Source organism: Gadus macrocephalus, chromosome 15, assembly GCF_031168955.1.
Source record: "Gadus macrocephalus chromosome 15, ASM3116895v1".
NCBI lineage: Eukaryota > Metazoa > Chordata > Actinopteri > Gadiformes > Gadidae > Gadus > Gadus macrocephalus.
The window spans coordinates 6389234-6407753 of NC_082396.1; the positions used below are offsets into that span (position 1 = coordinate 6389234).

At 51.8% G+C, this 18520-nt stretch overlaps 1 protein-coding gene across 1 annotated transcript in view; it reads right to left on the reverse strand.

Annotated features, from left to right (window-relative positions):
• Positions 1-17950, reverse strand: part of ndst2a (N-deacetylase/N-sulfotransferase (heparan glucosaminyl) 2a) — a 79411-nt gene extending 61461 nt beyond the window's left edge. The window contains exon 1 of the mRNA XM_060073036.1: positions 17795-17950. The gene's annotated coding sequence lies outside the window, so the exon portion shown is untranslated. The remainder of the gene's footprint in view (positions 1-17794) is intronic.
• Between the last annotated feature and the right edge of the window lie 570 nt (positions 17951-18520).

Sequence of the window (18520 nt, forward strand, 5' to 3'; positions counted from 1 at the left end):
CCACATCTGACCTGACGAGGCAGACTCATCCTGCTAAAGTCATTGTACTTCCTTATTGGAATTTAGTTTAGGCATAGACATTACATTTACATATCGTTCATGCCTTATAGCATAATTGCTTAAATCATATTGTAAGGTTCATCTTGTATTTTGTCAAAAATGCCGACTTAGGTAGACAGTGATTATGGAATGCAAAAGGCTCTGATTGGATTAGGATATAGTCAATGAGGCATGGGGAATCAGTTAGGTTGGATATCATAATTTGGCCAAAGTATGACTTGGGCAATTATGATATGAGGAGATATATGATATATAGCCTGATAACAATGGAGAAAGACTGGCATGGACAGGATGATGGATGGACAGATAGATGGGAGGGATGCTGGGTTGGATTGGGTGGGGAAACAGATGGGGGGGGGGGGTTGGTAAAACAGTGTTAGGCAGAGTGACGGATCGAATTTAAAGCTACATCCTGTAAATTAGATCTGTCACTCCTAAATACTGCTTTTTCTAAGCGCACCCCCACTTCCCTTAGTGATTTACATAAAGAAAATCATTCCCCAGTTGCAGCACATCGCTACGGCGCATCTGCCGAGAGAGAAGAGAAACCTGCCAAAACAACTTTGACTGTCCAAGTTCCAGAACATTCTCTCAGTAAAGTCATTATCCGGCTGTGAGCAAGAAGAGCTCTCTCTCTCTCGTCAAGGCCCTCTGCTTCGAGCTAGGCCCAACACCGCCGTTACAGGAGGAGAGGGCAGCCTCGTCCTAACCCTGTTGGATAAAGTCTCCATCTGTAGAATCTGGGTAGGAGATCTATATCGGCTCAGGTTGAGGGATGTTGACAGAGGCTTCCTGGGGTCGGCCACTGCAGCGAGGCTCCAGTCACCTTCAAGGACGGCTGGGCGAACCTCCAGACAGAATCAAGAGCCCGTGTCGGGGATCTGTCGAGGAGAGGGCTATTTTAGAAAGCCCGCACCATCGCTCAACCTGCCTGGGCAGGGAAGGGACGCGTGACACAATGAGCGGCGCTAAGTCACTGAAGCGCCAGCAGCTCACAGAGCAAGAAAATGGCTGCTTATGATCCTCTCTTTCTTCCCAGACAAGACCGGACTATTTGAAACACGCGATTTAGAGTGGGCCACTAGCAGCGACCGCTTGACGAGATTGTCGCGCTCTATAATCAGAATGCGGAGGAACATTTTGAGTATCAATCACAAAACTTTCCACTGGCTTCAGCCCTCTTTTGTTAAACGCACTCAGAGAGCCCCGGTGACAAGCCAACAATAACCATCTCCCTGAGCCTAGCCAGCCTTACTCTGCCTACCTCTCCAGTCCCCACACAGCTACAGCTCTAGAACCAATGCTCGCCTCCACTCGCCAAAGCTCTAGAATCAACACTCTGATGGACGTCCTCGGATCGAGTTCATCAATACGACTCATAATAAAAGTTGTCGACTCGAAGATGAAAACGGTCCGAGTCGCACAGCTGCACTTCAAGGAGCACATCTGGAGTCATGTGAGGTACATCTGGATCCCAGGAGCCTCCAGCGTTCTGCCTGGGCACGGTGGAGTCGGCTTAGCTTCCCTCCCCAGGGGCCACGGAAACCACCGTTCCTGGCAGCCACTCGGGTGAGGCAACAACGCTGAAAATTTGGGGCATGAGGCAAGGCAGGAATTTCAACATGAATTCAAGTTGAAGAAAAAACAGTTGACACCGGAGTAGCAGCAGAGCACCCCCCCCCCCCCCACCCCCACCACCCCCACCCCCCCACCACAGACTCCCAGCAATGATTGATTCAAGACATGACAATGGAGGAGATATTGGCAGCGATCCCGACTCTAGGCTCTGCTGTTTCTGTCTGGCAGTGTCGATTCTTTTTACGGCCCAGAGACTGCCAGGCAGAAGTCCTGTGTGGGCCGTTGTTCGTCAGCCTCCCTGCAGACACATGCTACTAATTTAATAATTAATAACCATTAGGATAACTCGTGAATCATCCGATGCTCTGGAGGCTTTACCACCCCCCCCCCCCCTCCCCCAGAGAGCCCTTATGGTTGAGCTAGACGGCCCACACGAGTCGTCTGAATTTTGTATTTATGCATTATAATTCAACATCATAACGTATCCCCAACGCTAAGGCTGGTGTGATTGAGGATAAATTAACAGCTATATCGTCGCCAAAATATTCTTCAAACATGCATTCATTCAAAGGAGCATGGCAGCGATATCACAGGGAGCTCTTGTTTTTTTCAATGCTGGATCTCAAGATAAAAGGGAAAAGCAAACTTTATGATTCATTGGAGATCTCCATTGATTGATAATTTTACCAAGTTCACAGCGGCCTTTATGGGATGGGTTCTGAAAAGAGACGTTTGCCGGCTGGGTGGTTGGGGGAGCCCTGATTGTACTCATAACTTTAGTTACGTTTCTTTTCTGGACATCTGGAAACATCTTGTGAACAGTCGGCCCATCTGTTTGTCTGGCTCCCGTTTCACAGGATAAAACCCAAAGCTGTGTTCCACTGAGCCGGAGTTTCACTGCTGACCATTTCCTCCACTAAACTTCCATCTTCAATGGTCTAAACCTCCAGCATTGCATCTTTGAACACTGCAGTGATGTCATTACATCGTTAAGCGCTGCGGTGACGTCATTACATCGCTAAGCGCTGCGTTGATGTCATTACTTCGTTAAGCGCTGCAGTGACGTCATTACATCGTGAAGCACTGCAGTGACGTCATTACATCGTTAAACGCTGCGTTGATGTCAATCGTTAAGCACAGCAGTGATGTCATTAGACACTGTGGTGATGTCATTACATCGTTAACGGCTGCAGCGACGTCATTACATCGTTAAGCACTGCGGGGGGCGTCATTAGGCACTGCAGTGATGTCGTTACTTCGAATAAGCGTTGCTTCGATAAGCGTTCCTTCAACATTATTCCTGTACTATTTGAACGTCGCCGTTGAAACATAAGCAAAACCCTTTTGCCTCCCGCTCACACGCTCCTGAAGGCGTCTCTGCGGTGTGTGTGCAGAGTGCATCTCTTTGTTCATTTCATCCTCCATTTCCCCGGCAGAAGGCGAGGGACTCGGGCGCTCCCAGTAAACCGGTATCAGTTCCACTCCGAGGCAGGTCGTTGGCTCTTTAACGGCGTCGCCGGCCGCTCACCGTGACGGAGAGGCGGAGCTCGCCCGGAGCCAACCGAGCGTTTTAGCGCTTTTTAAACATGATGCATGCGCGCTGGACGGCTCCCCCGTGCTTTAGTAAACCTCATTACGGGATGGAGGATGCGGCGCCGGGCTGCATGGTGGGACCACTGCAGCGCTCTAAACGGGCCTGCTGGTGAGAGACCCCGCCACCACCGCCACCACCACCACCAGCAGCACCACCGCAGAGCAGAGCAGTGTGGGCGCCGCCGCTTTGATCTCACAAACTGGAGTGTGGGTGGGGGTGTGCATGGCAGACAAACACACACACACACACACACACACACACACACACACACACACACACCTAACACCTTGCACACAGACACGCAGCACACATGTACACACAAACACACACACCTTGCACAAAGACACGCAGCACACATGTACACACACACACACACACAATGTGCACACACAAACACCTCATGCGCACACACAACGCAACGTGTACACACACAAACACACAAACACACACACACCCACCCACACTCACACGATGTGGAGAGATCACCAGAATTACCATGTAGCACTAATGCAGTCAGGGCTCTGTGAGAACTGGAGATAAAATATTAATTCTCTCCACTTCCCTCCCCGGTGTTGCCTTGCTGTTTTAATGCGAGGGGCCCAGCATCAAAACCCTTCTTCTGTGAGTGACATCCCACTAATGCACATCATTAAAATGTTTTCACCGCCGCCACCAAGTTCAGAGCCGTGCACTCTGCGTTTCATCCTGGAAGGGATGTTTCCCCGGTAGAAAGTTCCATTTTATTACAGCACCTGCCTTCACGAACAGAACATTTGTATTGATTAAGGCGCTGATGAAATATTTATAAAATGTAAAGCTGAACGTACAAAAATAAATAAATATCGGCTTCTGGACTGGCTTCTTCATCAGACTAAAACTCACAAAAGACGTCAATACTTCCACACCTCACCCCCTCAATGCTAATCAGACCGCCGCTTCACGTGAAGGCTGCATGAAAGACCATGACCGGAACCGGAGTCCTGTAGTGGATCAGAGCCCTGTAGTGGATCGAAGCGGATCGGAGGCCTGCAGTGGATCAGAGACCTGTAGCGGACCGGAGCCACGTACGGGATCGGAGCCCTGTAGCGGACCGGAGCCCCGTACTGGATCAGAAACCTGTAGTGGATCGAAGCGGATCGGAGGCCTGCAGTGGATCAGAGACCTGTAGCGGACCGGAGCCCTGTAGCGGATCGGACGCCTGCAGTGGATCAGAGACCTGTAGCGGACCGGAGCCCTGTAGCGGATCGGAGCCCGTACTGGATCGGAGCCCCGTACTGGATCGGAGCCCCGTAGCGGACCGGAGCCACGTACGGGATCGGAGCCCTGTAGCGGACCGGAGCCCCGTACTGGATCAGAACCCTGTAGCGGACCGGCGCCCGAACTGGATCGGAGCCCTGTAGTGGACCGGCGCCCGAACTGGATCGGAGCCCTGTAGCGGACCAGAGTCCTGTACTGGATCGGAGCCTGGCTGTGATAAAGTGGTCTCCATACTGCCCTATAAAAGAACCCTTCAATGGCTGCCATGAATCAAATGCCGCTTTTCCACTGCATGGTACCAGCTCGACACGACTCGACACGACTCGACTCAGCTCGCATTTTTTGCGTTTCCACCGCGGTACCATGGTATCTGGTACCTGAAGTGGCTGCTTTTTCTAGTACCTACTCGCTCTAGGTTCCAAGCGAGCTGAGCCGATGCTAAAAGGTGACGTCGGCAGACGGCCGGCGACTGATTGGCCAGAGAGTGTGACGAAGTCACGAGAGCGACATGGCAACCATGCTGGTAACATCCATAGCAGCGCGCAGCCAACATGTTCCACTTCTCCAACTTCTTCAACATGCCAGCTAATAATAGTAATGCGATCGATGTCCTCCATTGTTGTTATGTGGGTTCTGTCCATGTGTGGGTTGCGTATTTGTTGTTTGCGTCGCGTACACAAATACGTCACGGCCCTTTCGCGCAGCCGACCCCGCCCACGTCCAGGAGGTACTATTTGCGGTGGAAAAGCACCCGTGCTGCTACCGTGTCGAGTCGTGTCGTGTCGAGTCGTGTCGAGTCGAGCTACATGTGCGGTGGAAAAGCGGCAAAAGCGAACCACAGTGGAACCAGGGGTGCTTCCCCCTCCAAAGCTGGCTAGATAGGGGAATTCGTTCCCAAATTAGTCTTTAACGGACTAATGAGCTTAGAGCGTAAACATGTCGGCCAACATCAAACCGAGACCCGTCACGGCGTACACCACGAGAACGCCAGCGGGTTCCAGGCAGGGGACGGAAGATCGTTACCGCAGCAACGGCCGTCTCGCTTGCCGAGACGGCAGGCGAGACGGCCGGCAGTAGGACACAAGAAGGGACGACTCTCACATCAGACAGTCTGCCGCGGCGTGAGGGCCTGACGACAGCCGGAGTTGTGGGTTATACAGAGAGTCGGGGAGCCCTGCCAGCTCCGATAAACGGTCTGTTCTCGACTAGTTCTGTCTGGGTGTAACATCAAGGCTCCGCCGCCATCCCTCCCTCCCAGGCCTCCGTCGACCGTGGATAATGGGAGGATTTACCACTCAACACAATCTCAGAGCCACAAAGAAACCATTTCACTGCATTAATGCAGCCTTTCTACAAGGGAACCATTTCACTGCGTTAAAGGGACCATTTCCACATGGAAACTAGTTCACTGCATTAATGCACCGACCGGCTTCTGCAAATACATTTCCTGAATTTAACCTGTTTACTTCCAATTAAGCAGTTCCCTGCACTAAACCGGCTAACTACAAATTAACCAGTTCCCTGGATTAAACCTGCTTACTACTAATTAACCAGTTCCCTGGAGTAAACCTGCTTACTACTAATTAACCAGTTCACTGCATTAAACCGGCCTACTAATTAACCAGTTCCTTGCATTAAACCTGCTTACAACTAATTAACCAGATCCCTGCATTAAACCTGCTTACTGCAAATAAATCCTAGACTACACCCATCATGGACAAGCCCACTTTAATCCATGGTGTAGAAGCTGTAAGCCTGCCCTCAATACTCCTCCGTTTAATAATGCTAAAACGAATAAGTTATACCACTAATTATAGCCGTTAAAGGGTCTTTGATGACAGCACAGCCTGCCATAGTGATCTGGGAGCGGGTCCAGGAACAGGGTTATTATGGGAACAGGAAGCCAGAGTGACAGAAGTGGCAGAAGCCACCGCCGCGGGCGCAGGAAGGTCCGCTCCACAGCTCACCTGCTCCGTCCACGCTCAGGTTTGCCGTTGTCATGGTACCTCGACCGATTTCACTCCATTTCCTCACTCCATCTGGGCTACCTTGGAAACCCAGCTTTCTGGAACAGGTCCCTGGTTGTTGCGTTAAGGCGTAGCCGCTAGCAGGATTAGCTCGCTGAAAGCTAGCCCTACATACGGGCGGTGACTCATGCTGCATCTCTAAAGGGGTAAACAACGCTGCGCTATGAATAAAGGATTAAGAATGTTGTTCTGCAGGAGATTAAATAAAAACAGGTACAAATAAAAGCACAGAAATGTGTAAGAAGGTTAGGCCAAGATGTTGAAACGATCACCTTTCATTGTTGAGATTTTAGCACTTCAATAGTGGACGTCTAAAAATGTACCTTTACAGTGTGTCTCTGTGAGTGAGTGAGTGAGTGAGTGAGTGTCTCTCTCTCTCTCTCTACGTGTCAGTCACTAAGCGTGGAGGCCACGTTGGTCTCTCGTGGTGATCCGTTGGTCGGTCATATTCCAGATAATCACAATGGTGACACACCCACAAACTTTAGCGCCGATCGTTAGCGAGCTGCGGTGCGCCGCAGGTTGATGCTACGGCTAGATGCTACGGCTAGCTTCGGATTTAAAAGGCCTCCGAGCCTCCAAGCCACTATAACAACGACTCGTAAACATCTCCAGGAATGTTATTCTAGCTTAAGGCTCGCACACTCGAACAAAGCTACCAACATGGGTGTTCGGAACCGGCCGATAATAATAATTGTTCGGCTAATTGCAAACGAAAGGAACACAATGTACCGTGTTCTCATGACCGAATGGGCAACAATGCTGCCTCGCGTGTGTGTGATTAAAGCTGCGTTAAATTGGCACAGTGTTTACAAATCAGGAGTGATTCCCTATTAAAATAGTAATAGGTGCTGCTTGGAAGCTGTATGATAATTGAGTCATAATGGATGATAAGCAGGAAAGCAGGCTTGAACACGCGCTGCTGTAAACTCTTCGATCTGGAAGCTGGGGAAGAGTGGAAGAAAGAGAGAGACAGAGTGATTTACAGGGAGACAGAGAGAGAGAGGGAGAGCAAGACAGAGAGACAGAGGGAGAGAAAGAGAGATACAGAGAGATAAAGACAGAGAAACAAATAAAGAGAGAAAGACAGAGGGAGGGAGAGAAAAAGAGACAGGGGAGGAAGGTAGAGAGAGAGAGACAGAGACGGAGCGAGAGAGAAAGAGGGAGGGAGGGAAAGAGACATCTGCACCAAGAGAGAGACAATAAGCACTATGATTTCAATAACTCATTTGAGGTAACCAGTAACACTAACCAGAGCCCGGAGTGATGTTGTGAACTCGCCTGAGCGCAATCCTGCATTAATTAGTGGTTCATAATAAAAGCAAACTCTGCTTTGTGCTATGCTACAGCTCTCTCTCTATGGCCAGTCAATGAGGGCCCGGGTAATATCCTTACACTACAGGCACCTGTAGTACCATCAAGTGGACCCAGTCAAGCATCTGGAGGGAAACGTCACGCCTGCTACTTGGCATCAGCAGCCGTGGAACTAGAACCTTTTGGTTCCACTTCCGGGTCACCAGATGGCTGATGCATCATGGGAAAGGAGCCAGCAAGAGGAGGAGGAGGACTGTTGGCAGCAAAAGGAAAATGCTATCGCGGCTGTCATAAAAAGTGTGTGTGTACGTGTGTATGAGAAAGAGAGACACAGAAAATGAGACGGACAGGGTAGACAGAGAGACAGAAAGAGGCAGAGAGACAAAGAAAGAAAGAGACAGAAAGTGAGAAACAGAGAGAGACAGAGAGACAGAGAGAGAGAGAGATACAGAGCGAGTGAGAGAGAGAGAGACAGAGAGCGAGCGAGAGCGAGATAGAGCACTTGGCCTGACGCCAGGTTCCTCGGTGCACCAATGTAAAGAAAACGCCTGTGTGCGTATGGCGAGCGTGGGGGAAATTGGATTTCATGCCGTGAACGTAGCGTCCATTGTGCTAGCGGAGGACAGCAGCACCAGCAGCAGTAGTGCCCGCTTGGCCCCCTGCAGACAGCTCAACTCTTCCCCGGGTGAGTCACAGCACCGTGCTGATAAGCTACTTACAGAGGAGCCGCATAAATTAGAGCATTTCAACGCACAAACCGTTTGGTTTCTGCTACCGTCTCTAAAAATATCTGCTCAAACAAATAAACTGAGATGAGATGAAATGTCTGGTTGGCGTCACCTCGGCGTGTTTAATTAAACCACAGTGGGTTCTGTTTGGCTGCCACCGTCTCCACTGAAGTCTATTAGGAGGAGAGAATTACGCATTAACGACGGCATCGAAACACGGAACGTCTGCCAACAGTGGAATGCAGAAATAAAGTCTATTCGTAGGGTGAACTCATGAACTACCGTTTATTATTAATCTCAACTACTGTGCTAGTCGAGGACTCGTTAAGCAGGTTAAGCTGCAGAAATCAGGGATTGAACCGCCGCCCTCGTGGCCGGTACTCCCAAACACCCTAACCACTGGACTATCATGGTCCCAGTTATCTGCCATCTCTCCTCCAGTGTGTACTCCAGGCACATGCACACAGCCAACACCGTTTGCGGTGCACTGATGTGCTCGACGAGATAAGAGTGAGCGACTCTGCAGAGAGGCAGAGCAGCGGAGCGACTCCACCGCCACCACGGCAGCAACTCGGGAAACCGTTTCAACTCTCATGTCCTTCTTTAGTCAGCGTGTCGCTCTCGTCTTCTTTTTATCTCGGGCACAGCATGAGGCCCTTGGATGGTGGAAGAGGAGGAGAGTGGAGTTTGTGAAGGACGGCCGGAGGGAGGTCTGCGGGGGGGCCGGGCCCGCTGGCTGGCTGGCTGGCTGGCTGGCTGGCTGGCTGGCTGGCTGGCTGCAGCGAGGGCAGCTGGCTGCAGTGGCAGCGTGGCCCGCTACTGGGGGACAGGAGGACACCTGGGTGTCGAGATTAGACCCAACGCTCTCCAACCAAAGCCTGGGGGAGCGGCAGCAAGCAGCTGCAGAGAAAGAGTCACCTGGCGCCCGCTCGGGGACGGCAGGAACGGTCAAACGTACAGCAGCAGCAGCGCCAGGGAAACGTAGAGGAGAGTGTGTGACGGAGACTGGGACTACCGAGAGGTTGTGGGTTTGATCCCCCATGTTCCAACCCACTGCCTGCAGGCCTCCTTGAGCAAGGCGCCCAGACAACAAACCCTACCTGCTCCTTCTTGATCAGGATTGAATGTACGTTGCTTTGGAGAGAGTTGACGGCTTCATGACACAAATAGAATAGTAACAACAAAACCTCACTGGTTCTTGGACTGTGGAACCCATGGGCACCGATAAACGTAGGAGTCTGTTGTATTTACAGTTATCGCCCCCTGGGAGATTGAAACCACACAGACTTCAGGTCCTTTCCAGCCGATACTCAACCCACTCCCTCAACCCCCAAGACGTTGTTTAACATTCCCAAATATCTGATGCCATCAAATGGACAAAAAAGCAGCCTCGACCCTGTGAATTATAGATTAAATCCTCTGCAAGTATTACACTATTAATATCACCGCCTGTCACCCCTACCGTCATTAAAGCCCAACCCGTCAGGAGAGCGTCCTCCGAGGGGAGAGAGAGAGAGAGAGAGAGGGGGGGGGACGGGGGCGTCGGGCCGACCGAGAACCGGATGCTCTTTGGAGAGATAGGTGAGTCACCACCCTAATGTCATTTTATGTTCCCTGGACTTTATCTTCATGGAGTTAATTAAACTCATCAGCAGCCGCGATAACAGGGGGCCACGCATTGATCCGTGTGCAAAAACACCTGGGGGTAATGACCTCGGTGGCTATCAAAACACAACAAGACCCATTCATGCCATCCAACTTTCAATACGTTGTTGGACTTTAATTACTTTCTGTGTGGGAGACGGTGGCAGACGACTCTGCCGTTCCCCGGTGGGTGGTGGAGAAATGTGATAATATGGAGTTATTGCCCGGGTCCAACTCTGTAGTCAGAAATCCGTCAGCCCTGGTAAATTGACACCTGGGACACGACTGGAGGAATTTCTTGCATTAAATTATGTTCTTTAGTGCGGGGGGTTCAACATGTGCAAAGTATCAGTGGGTACTCACTATTTAGTCCTCCACTCAGAAGACGCCTTCATCCAGAGAGACTAGCCCAGAGTTTCTACTTTTAGACAGAAGTCAATAAACAAAAGGAGAATTTTATCACATATCGTAATGCATCGGTACACTGTGAATCCCCCCTCTAAGGCCTACCAGTAGACCAAAGAGTCTAGAACACAAGAGACCGCCCTCCCATACCCCTTCCGGCCATTATGAACAGCAGGTCTCTCGCTCCCGTGGAACTCTGAGTCCACACACTCCCAATCAGCTGCCATGCATCAAGGCTGCAGTCTATCAAACCTTTCGTCTTCTCAAGCACACTCCCCGGCCTGCTTGAGTGCTCTCCGCAGCGTGCAACCGAATGAATATGAACACACACACACACACACACACACACACACATTAAGTGGCAGGGAGTGGATACATGGTTAGACGTCAGACCGCGCTATTAGCTCGGAATAAATTGCCGGGGACATAAAAATACCTCCAAAGAACATGCCTTTCATAAAATGAATTAATGTACTCCATTCAATGCAAGCTGATTCCAACACGATCCGATTTCACATTCAGTGCACCTATACACTGATTAAACACGGACTGTTCGGGTCAGAGTAACTAATTGCCTAGGTATGCTAATTGTCTAAATACCACTAATACAATCTAAGTGATTGCGTGGGGTGGGGGGGGCGTGTCAGAGGAGGTGAAGGGCGAGCGGCGGAGCGGCGCGCTCTGACACGCCCCCACACATTATACAGCGGGTCTGCGGTCCCAGCGGCTCCCTTTGTTACAGCTGCACCTCCTTCCTCCACCACCTCTTCTCTGCTAGCCTGCGCCGGGCTCCACTCCAGAGGGTCCCAGTGGATCAGAGGCGGGGGGGGTGGGGGTGGGGGGGGCGGCCATCCGTTCACAAGAATGCACCGAAGAACCGGAGGAGAGGAGACCGGGCGAACGCAAACACCAAATTAATTCTCCTTGTGCTAAACAGCGCGCACAACACACACGTGCTGCAGACACACAGACACACACACACACACACACACGCACAAACACACTTAATGACCTTTAATCAGGACAGGTTCCTGCCTGCCTCCACCTTGATGATACATGATTGCAGAGAAAGGCGAGGAGGGGGGGGTAGAGGAGGGGGTGGAGGAGGGGGTGGAGGAGGGGGTAGAGGAGGTGGTGGAGGGAGAGGGGGTGGAGGAGGGGGTGGAGGGAGGGGGTGGAGGGAGGGGGGGTAGAGGAGGTGGTGGAGGGAGAGGGGGTGGAGGAGGGGGTGGAGGGAGGGGGTGGAGGGAGGGGGGGTAGAGGAGGGGGTAGAGGAGGGGGTAGAGGAGGTGGTGGAGGGAGAGGGGGTGGAGGAGGGGGTGGAGGGAGGGGGTGGAGGGAGGGGGGGTAGAGGAGGTGGTGGAGGGAGAGGGGGTGGAGGGAGGGGGGGTGGAGGGAGGGGGGGTGGAGGGAGGGGGGGTGGAGGAGGGGGGGTAGAGGAGGGGGTGGAGGGAGAGGGGGTGGAGGGAGAGGGGGTGGAGGAGGGGGTGGAGGAGGGGGTAGAGGAGGGGGTAGAGGAGGTGGTGGAGGGAGAGGGGGTGGAGGAGGGGGTGGAGGGAGAGGGTAGAGGAGGGGGTGGAGGGAGAGGTAGCAGAGAGGGGAGGAAGGGGAGAAGGAGGAAGTGGACAGGGGCAGGGAGGAGGTGGGGGAGAGGGGAGGAGGTGGAGCAGAGGCACAGGGAGGGGCGGTTGAGGAAGACGAAGAGGTAAAGAGGGGGAGGCCGAGGGGAGGAGGTGGAAGGGCATGCAGGTTCAGCTATGGAAGAAAACAACCATTAAAATGAGTCCAATCCCCTCCTAACACAAAACAACCGTAACAGCCCCAGGACCTGTAGTGGCTCCATCTTGGGGACCAGACTAGAATATGGGAGAAGGAGGCAGAGAGGTCAACAGGTGGACGGCTTCATCTCCACCTGGAAGCCGTCCAGCGCCAACCAGGGGAGAACATTCAGACGTTCAATAGAGCAGCGCAGCTGAGCGCGGAGTCAGTGGGAGTTTCTCCGGATCGCCCACTGCTGTCCACTTGTTTTCCGCTCTACTTATCTCCACGTCGATACGGACAACGGATCAAGGAGGAGATCCAGCATTAGGAAAGAGGTGAAAATGCAGACGCATTCAATCCCAGCACCGCATCGAATAACACCGAGCAGGGCGGAGGGGTTGGACGCAGCGCTCTGTGTGCAGGCGGAGCGGCTGCAGGTCTCAACAAGTGGTTTGGAACACACACGCACAAATACCCTCACACACACCCATTCAAATAACCACACACACACACACACACACACACACACACACACCCTGCAGCACCTTTTAATAGATGCCCTGTGACTTTGTGTGCGTGCGAGAGAGAGAGAGAGACACACACACACAAACAGAGGGCGTTACAAATCACGAGGACTTCAGATTTTGCAAAGTCGACAAAGTTGAAATGGGAAAGGTGTAGCCGGCCTGCACAGAGGCCTTTAATACAGCCATTACTTATGATTAGGAGTACAAGAAGGGGAGGGGGAGGGCACGGGACAGAGGGGAGGAACCGGGAGGAGGCATTCCCATGGGGGAGGACAGGAATGGGCTAATTGATGCCTCTGAGGCCTGGAGGACATGGGCCTGTCCTCAGAAGATTGGGGGAGGGGGAGATGGCAGGTAGATAGGGAGAGGACATATATGGTTGGGGGGGGGGGGATTGGGTGAGGATAGCGTGGGGAGGACATAGCTGATGGGGGAGATGAGGGAGGAAACAGGTGGTGGAGGAGATGGGAGACTAGATAGGGAGAGGACATAGATGGTTAGGGGGGAACGGTGAGGACAGAGTGGGGAGGAAATGGCTGCTGGGAGAGATGGGCATGGGAGATTGGGGGTGTGAAAATAAAGGGAAGGAGATGAGGGTGAGGAGATGGGGGGGGGGAATAAAGGGGGGGTGAAGGAAATAGAAGGGGGAGGAAGGTATGGGTGAGAGGATGGGGGGGGGGGGGGATAAATTGAAGAGATGGGGGCGAGGGAAACATAGGTCGGGGAGAAGGGTGCTGCTTAGAAAAAAAAAAAGATCCCCACCCTGGCCCCCCCATCATGTGGTCGATCACAGCAGACGACAACAGAACTAAAAAGTAGTCGAGTCCACTCTTCAGCGACCCGGTTTACTGTCTCAGGGGTGCGACTAAAGCAGCATCAGCCAGCTGGCCTCTGGCTACAGCCCTCCACCAGGTACAGAGGTACATAATGAGTCTATCCCCACTACCCCAACAAGCGCATCCTTAGCCCAACAGGCAGGGCCGGGCCCGCAGGCGCCATCTGCTCCTCCTCTGCCTCGCTGCTGATAAACTAACAGCTGTCTCTGCGGGGGGGGCCAGCCATGGCGCCGGGGGGGGGGGGGGGGCTGGGATTCACTCCAGCAGCCCACCTGCTGAAAGAAGGCGGCGCCCAAAGCCCTCGGCTCGCTCCGAGGACTGCTAATTCGAGGCTTTAAAACAACAACACGGCCGTTTGGATGTACATGAGGAGATACATGGCGACCGATTAAGGCGATAATGGGTTGATATAGCGTAGAGAAGACACCAGGTTTCAAACCGGCGATCAGCAAACGCTTTGTTAATCGTCAGGATCTCTCTTTGGGTTTGTGTACACCCATGATGGAGATATTCCATTATTTATGTGACTTCATACGCTAAGCTACCGGCAATACGATGAAACCATAGTAAACCCTGCTGCTCCGTGCAGGACGACGCCCATCTTTACGGCGTCTTCCTTTACAGGCTTTAGAAACGCCGCCACAGATAACCACGAGGATCTCGCGTGCTGCGACACGATATGAGAAAACATAAAACAGAGAACTTGTCATTATACGAGAGATTAACTCCCAGCCGGAAGATTGTCCTAAAAGTGACAACTTCCAGCCAGTAAATGTCAGGCGGCGTTGTAAATCCTGCTCCGTGTTCCGGTCCGGAGGAGGTTCAACGCTCCTCTCTCTCTCTCTCTCTCTCTCAGCTCTCCCTGGAACAACAGCCCTCTGACGGCCGGGCATGGAGGACCCCGCCGGACAGCCTGGTGCTACGAGGCCTCCGGGGTAGATCAGATAACCGGATAATCAACGGCTGATAATCAACATTTGGCAGGAACCGGCCACTAAGAATGAAACCAGAGTGTCAAGGGGTACAGCCTCGTGCATATGAGCTGAACCGTCTGTAAAAGTGTACGGAGTTCAAGCATTACAATATAATAACTGCAACAGATTCAAAAGCGTGTGGTGATTGACACTGCCAACAACCACTTGTTGAATAAAAGTCTGCATTAAATCTTAATTTCATGATGTTTGCCCGATGATTTGTGTTTCACACACGCCGTGCCCCGCCCGACTTATCAGCGTTCACCTGTTATTCTCCTGGTTGCCTCACCTCAGGCCAGCCTCTGCATTTACTGTTACAAGAGACAGGTCAAGCACTTAAACTTGTGAAGACTCCAGCTTAGAAGGCTCAGCCCCCCCCCCCCCCCCCCCCCACACACACACACACAAAGACCACTCCCCCGTGGCCTGACTCTTAATTATGAGTGGTTATCGCAGCCATCAGTAAAAGGAGGAACCGGGACATGGCACTGGCTCACTGCTAATTGGCTGCTGGGTTTCAGATGGGGCCGGGTTTCAGATGGGGCCGTGTCTTCAGGGCTTGCGTCCGCAACCCTGTGACCACTCGAAACTCGATCCAGCATCAAGATGCAGAGAGACGGCTGTCAGAACCCCATCCCTTTAAACACACACACACACACACACACACACACACACACACACACACACACACACACACACACACACACACACACACACACACACACACACACACACACACACACACACACACACACACACACACACACACTTTCTGTTCCAGTCCGTCAGACTTCATCGTTAAAGATTATGGGCACACAATCTCAGATGTTGTCAGAAAAGTATTGGTTCAAGGCTGTTTCAAAATTTGTAGGAGATGTAGGAGATTATATATTTTACCTGAATTCAATCATGTAAATTAGCACAAACCATGACGTCCATATTTTCCTGCTTTGCACGGCACACACCATAGGCTATGTGATTAACCAACCATAATAAAGAGTAGGCCTACAAGTCACATGACGTGCAGGACATATTTCTGTACAATTAAATTGTAATTTAATTCCATTCTTGGGGGATTTCATTAAAAAATCCCATTTACAATGAACTACAAACACACATTTCATCTGGTGGCTACAAGCAAACGGAAAAATAATGAATTACACCACCTCAAGGGCAATTCTCCCAAAGAAATATAGAATTACCTCCATACAACATTTCTTATTAAAAGTTTCAACCTTTGAAGTTGAAGACGGTTGGTCAGGGCTGCACCAGACAATGACGGACGCTTATAAAACAGACTACACTACGAAGCGGTGAAGCGGTTCTTTAAAGGGAGATTCTTAAGTCGTGGCTGCAGGCAGGTGTTGGCGTGGCTTACTACCCAAGTGCCTCAGAGCAAGAGGAGTTGTCACCCGACCTGAACGGAGTTGACTCAAATCTTTTCATCTGTAAAACAACATATTTGACTTATGTAAATGCACACGCAACACGTCGCCCCCAGCCAAGTAAAACCCCAGCGTTGTGGAACAGGTCTCACGTTCCGCCCCCAGCCCAGCCCAGCTGTCAGTCAACCTGCATCGCTTTGTCCAGGAGGAACCACACACAGGCCAGCTCCATAAAGATTAACATCCCGAGGAGGAGGACTTCAGGACTCGGGATGACTATAAGAATCCACAGTTTTGACAGATCGTTTCTTAATGTTGTATATTTTAATAATGGAGTGCAGAACGCCGACGGGCATCGAACGCTTCCAACCCAATAATCATAAATTAAACCGGAGACAACCCCGCCCTCACACATCACAGCGGGGCGCATAAACTGATGCATCATATTTACACATTACAAGACGGGTTGATTATCTATATGGGGCCGAGGACTGCTCAGCGGATTTTGACCGGTACATATATTATGTGAACTATGTTCTGGCACACAAAGAGTTAAACACGAAGCAGTCATATTATGTATTGTTCAGGTTAACCGACACTCGGTTGGATGGCATGGGACGAAACACATCGGGACGTCGATTCCCATTAGCTTAGCTTCACCATTTCCAGAGACCACACTGTTCCGCGGAAGGAAAATCAATTAGGATCCATTAGTTAATGACGCTGTGGGATGCACCACTGATCGACTGATCAGATCAAAGTATCGATCACACACACAGGCAGAGAGTTGCGGCTGGTAGTCTACGTGCCATCACACACACCACAGCCGAGTATTGTTACATGTCATGCACTTGTTAGTGAATCCCAGATTGCACGTTTACTTTGGATCAGACCAGACCCCTCTGGATCAGACCCGACCCCTCTGGATCAGATCCGACCCCTCTGGATCGGACACAAGAACAATAACACAAAGGCTGGGGGTCTCAATCGGACCACCAGACCGTGCCACATCGCACACAACGCTCGGGATGTCTGCAAGGAGACTCCCGGTGCAATCCAGAGTGATGTGCGGTGATGTGAACGTCATCAAGGACCATAACAGTCCCAAACAAGTCTCCTCCAAGTCCCCAAACCAGGCTTCACATGCCAGAGTTTCTCCCCTCTCGAGTCCCCGGCTCGGTCCCCCCCGCTCGGTCCCCGCATCTCGGTCTCCTGTCGGTCCTCGACTCGGTACCCGCTCGGTCCCCGCATATCGGTCCCCTATCGGGTTCCCGCTCCCCTGTCCCCCGGCTCGGTCCCCGCTTCCCGGTCCCCCAGCTCAGAATGTCAGCGGACCCCCGGTCCAGTAGGGGGTTAGCGGGGGCTAATAGAGAGCTGCTAATCAACTAGACCCAGGACCCAGGACGGGACCCAGTACCCAGCCACCAGAAACAAAAGACCTCACCCACCATCCCCCTGGTCCCCGGTGTCTGTCCCCGTATCGGTGGGTCGGTCCGGGGTCGTACTCACTAGGCCGTCGAAGGACCGCGGACGGAGCGGCGGGGTCCGCACGGAGGAGCCCGGAGTGAAGTCGGGGCTAACTCCGCTAGCAGGTAGCCGCTACGTTAGCCCTTACGGTACTACCAGGACGGAAACATGTTTAAGTTGAATTCCCGTTCGCGGAGGTGGAGGGGTAACAAGCATAGGAATATAGAGTCCACGTACCGATGAGGAGAAGTTAGTCCCGGGTGGAGTGGAAGCGGCGGAGAGCTCGGTGAGGCGGGGAGAAGAAAGTGAAGTTCAGCGAATCGCTCACCGATCCGCCATCTTCGTGATCTGCGATCGACGCGTCTGGTCTGAATCCCCCGGAGCGAGCAAAACCAGTCTGGTCCGTCCCTTAACTTAACTTATGAACCACATGTTTAAGTATTAAAGTAAAGCCTCTGGTTTATTCCTGTTGTCCTCTCTCCCTCTCCCTCTCTCTCTCTGACCGATACATTAAGAATCGTTGTCCTTGAAACATTTCATGAACTCAATGCATCCAACAATCCGTATTCTTTCTAATAAAATGTACTTTAATTAACACATTTGGCAGTATATCATAAAGGCTAATTTTAGCATCACCACCGTCCCAAGAGGGACAGACCCATTCAGCTGATGAAGTGTACTTCGTGAACCAGTCGGTCTCCTCTCTTGTAGACCAGTCCTACTATGGTAGGGAATATCGATTGCTGCGGGTGGTATCTGTGCATACAAACACAAACGGACGTATAATGCCCAGACAACGCAAACTATTTCGATTTTTCCTCCCGTAATGCACCGTGATGACAATGTATGTAGTCGTCCAGCAGTGATTTGAAAAGATAACAAGTAAACAATGGAGTCTAATGACCTCGATGAATGATAGCTGGGCGCCCTCTGGTGGCAACGCATTCAACCTACAGGTGTTAA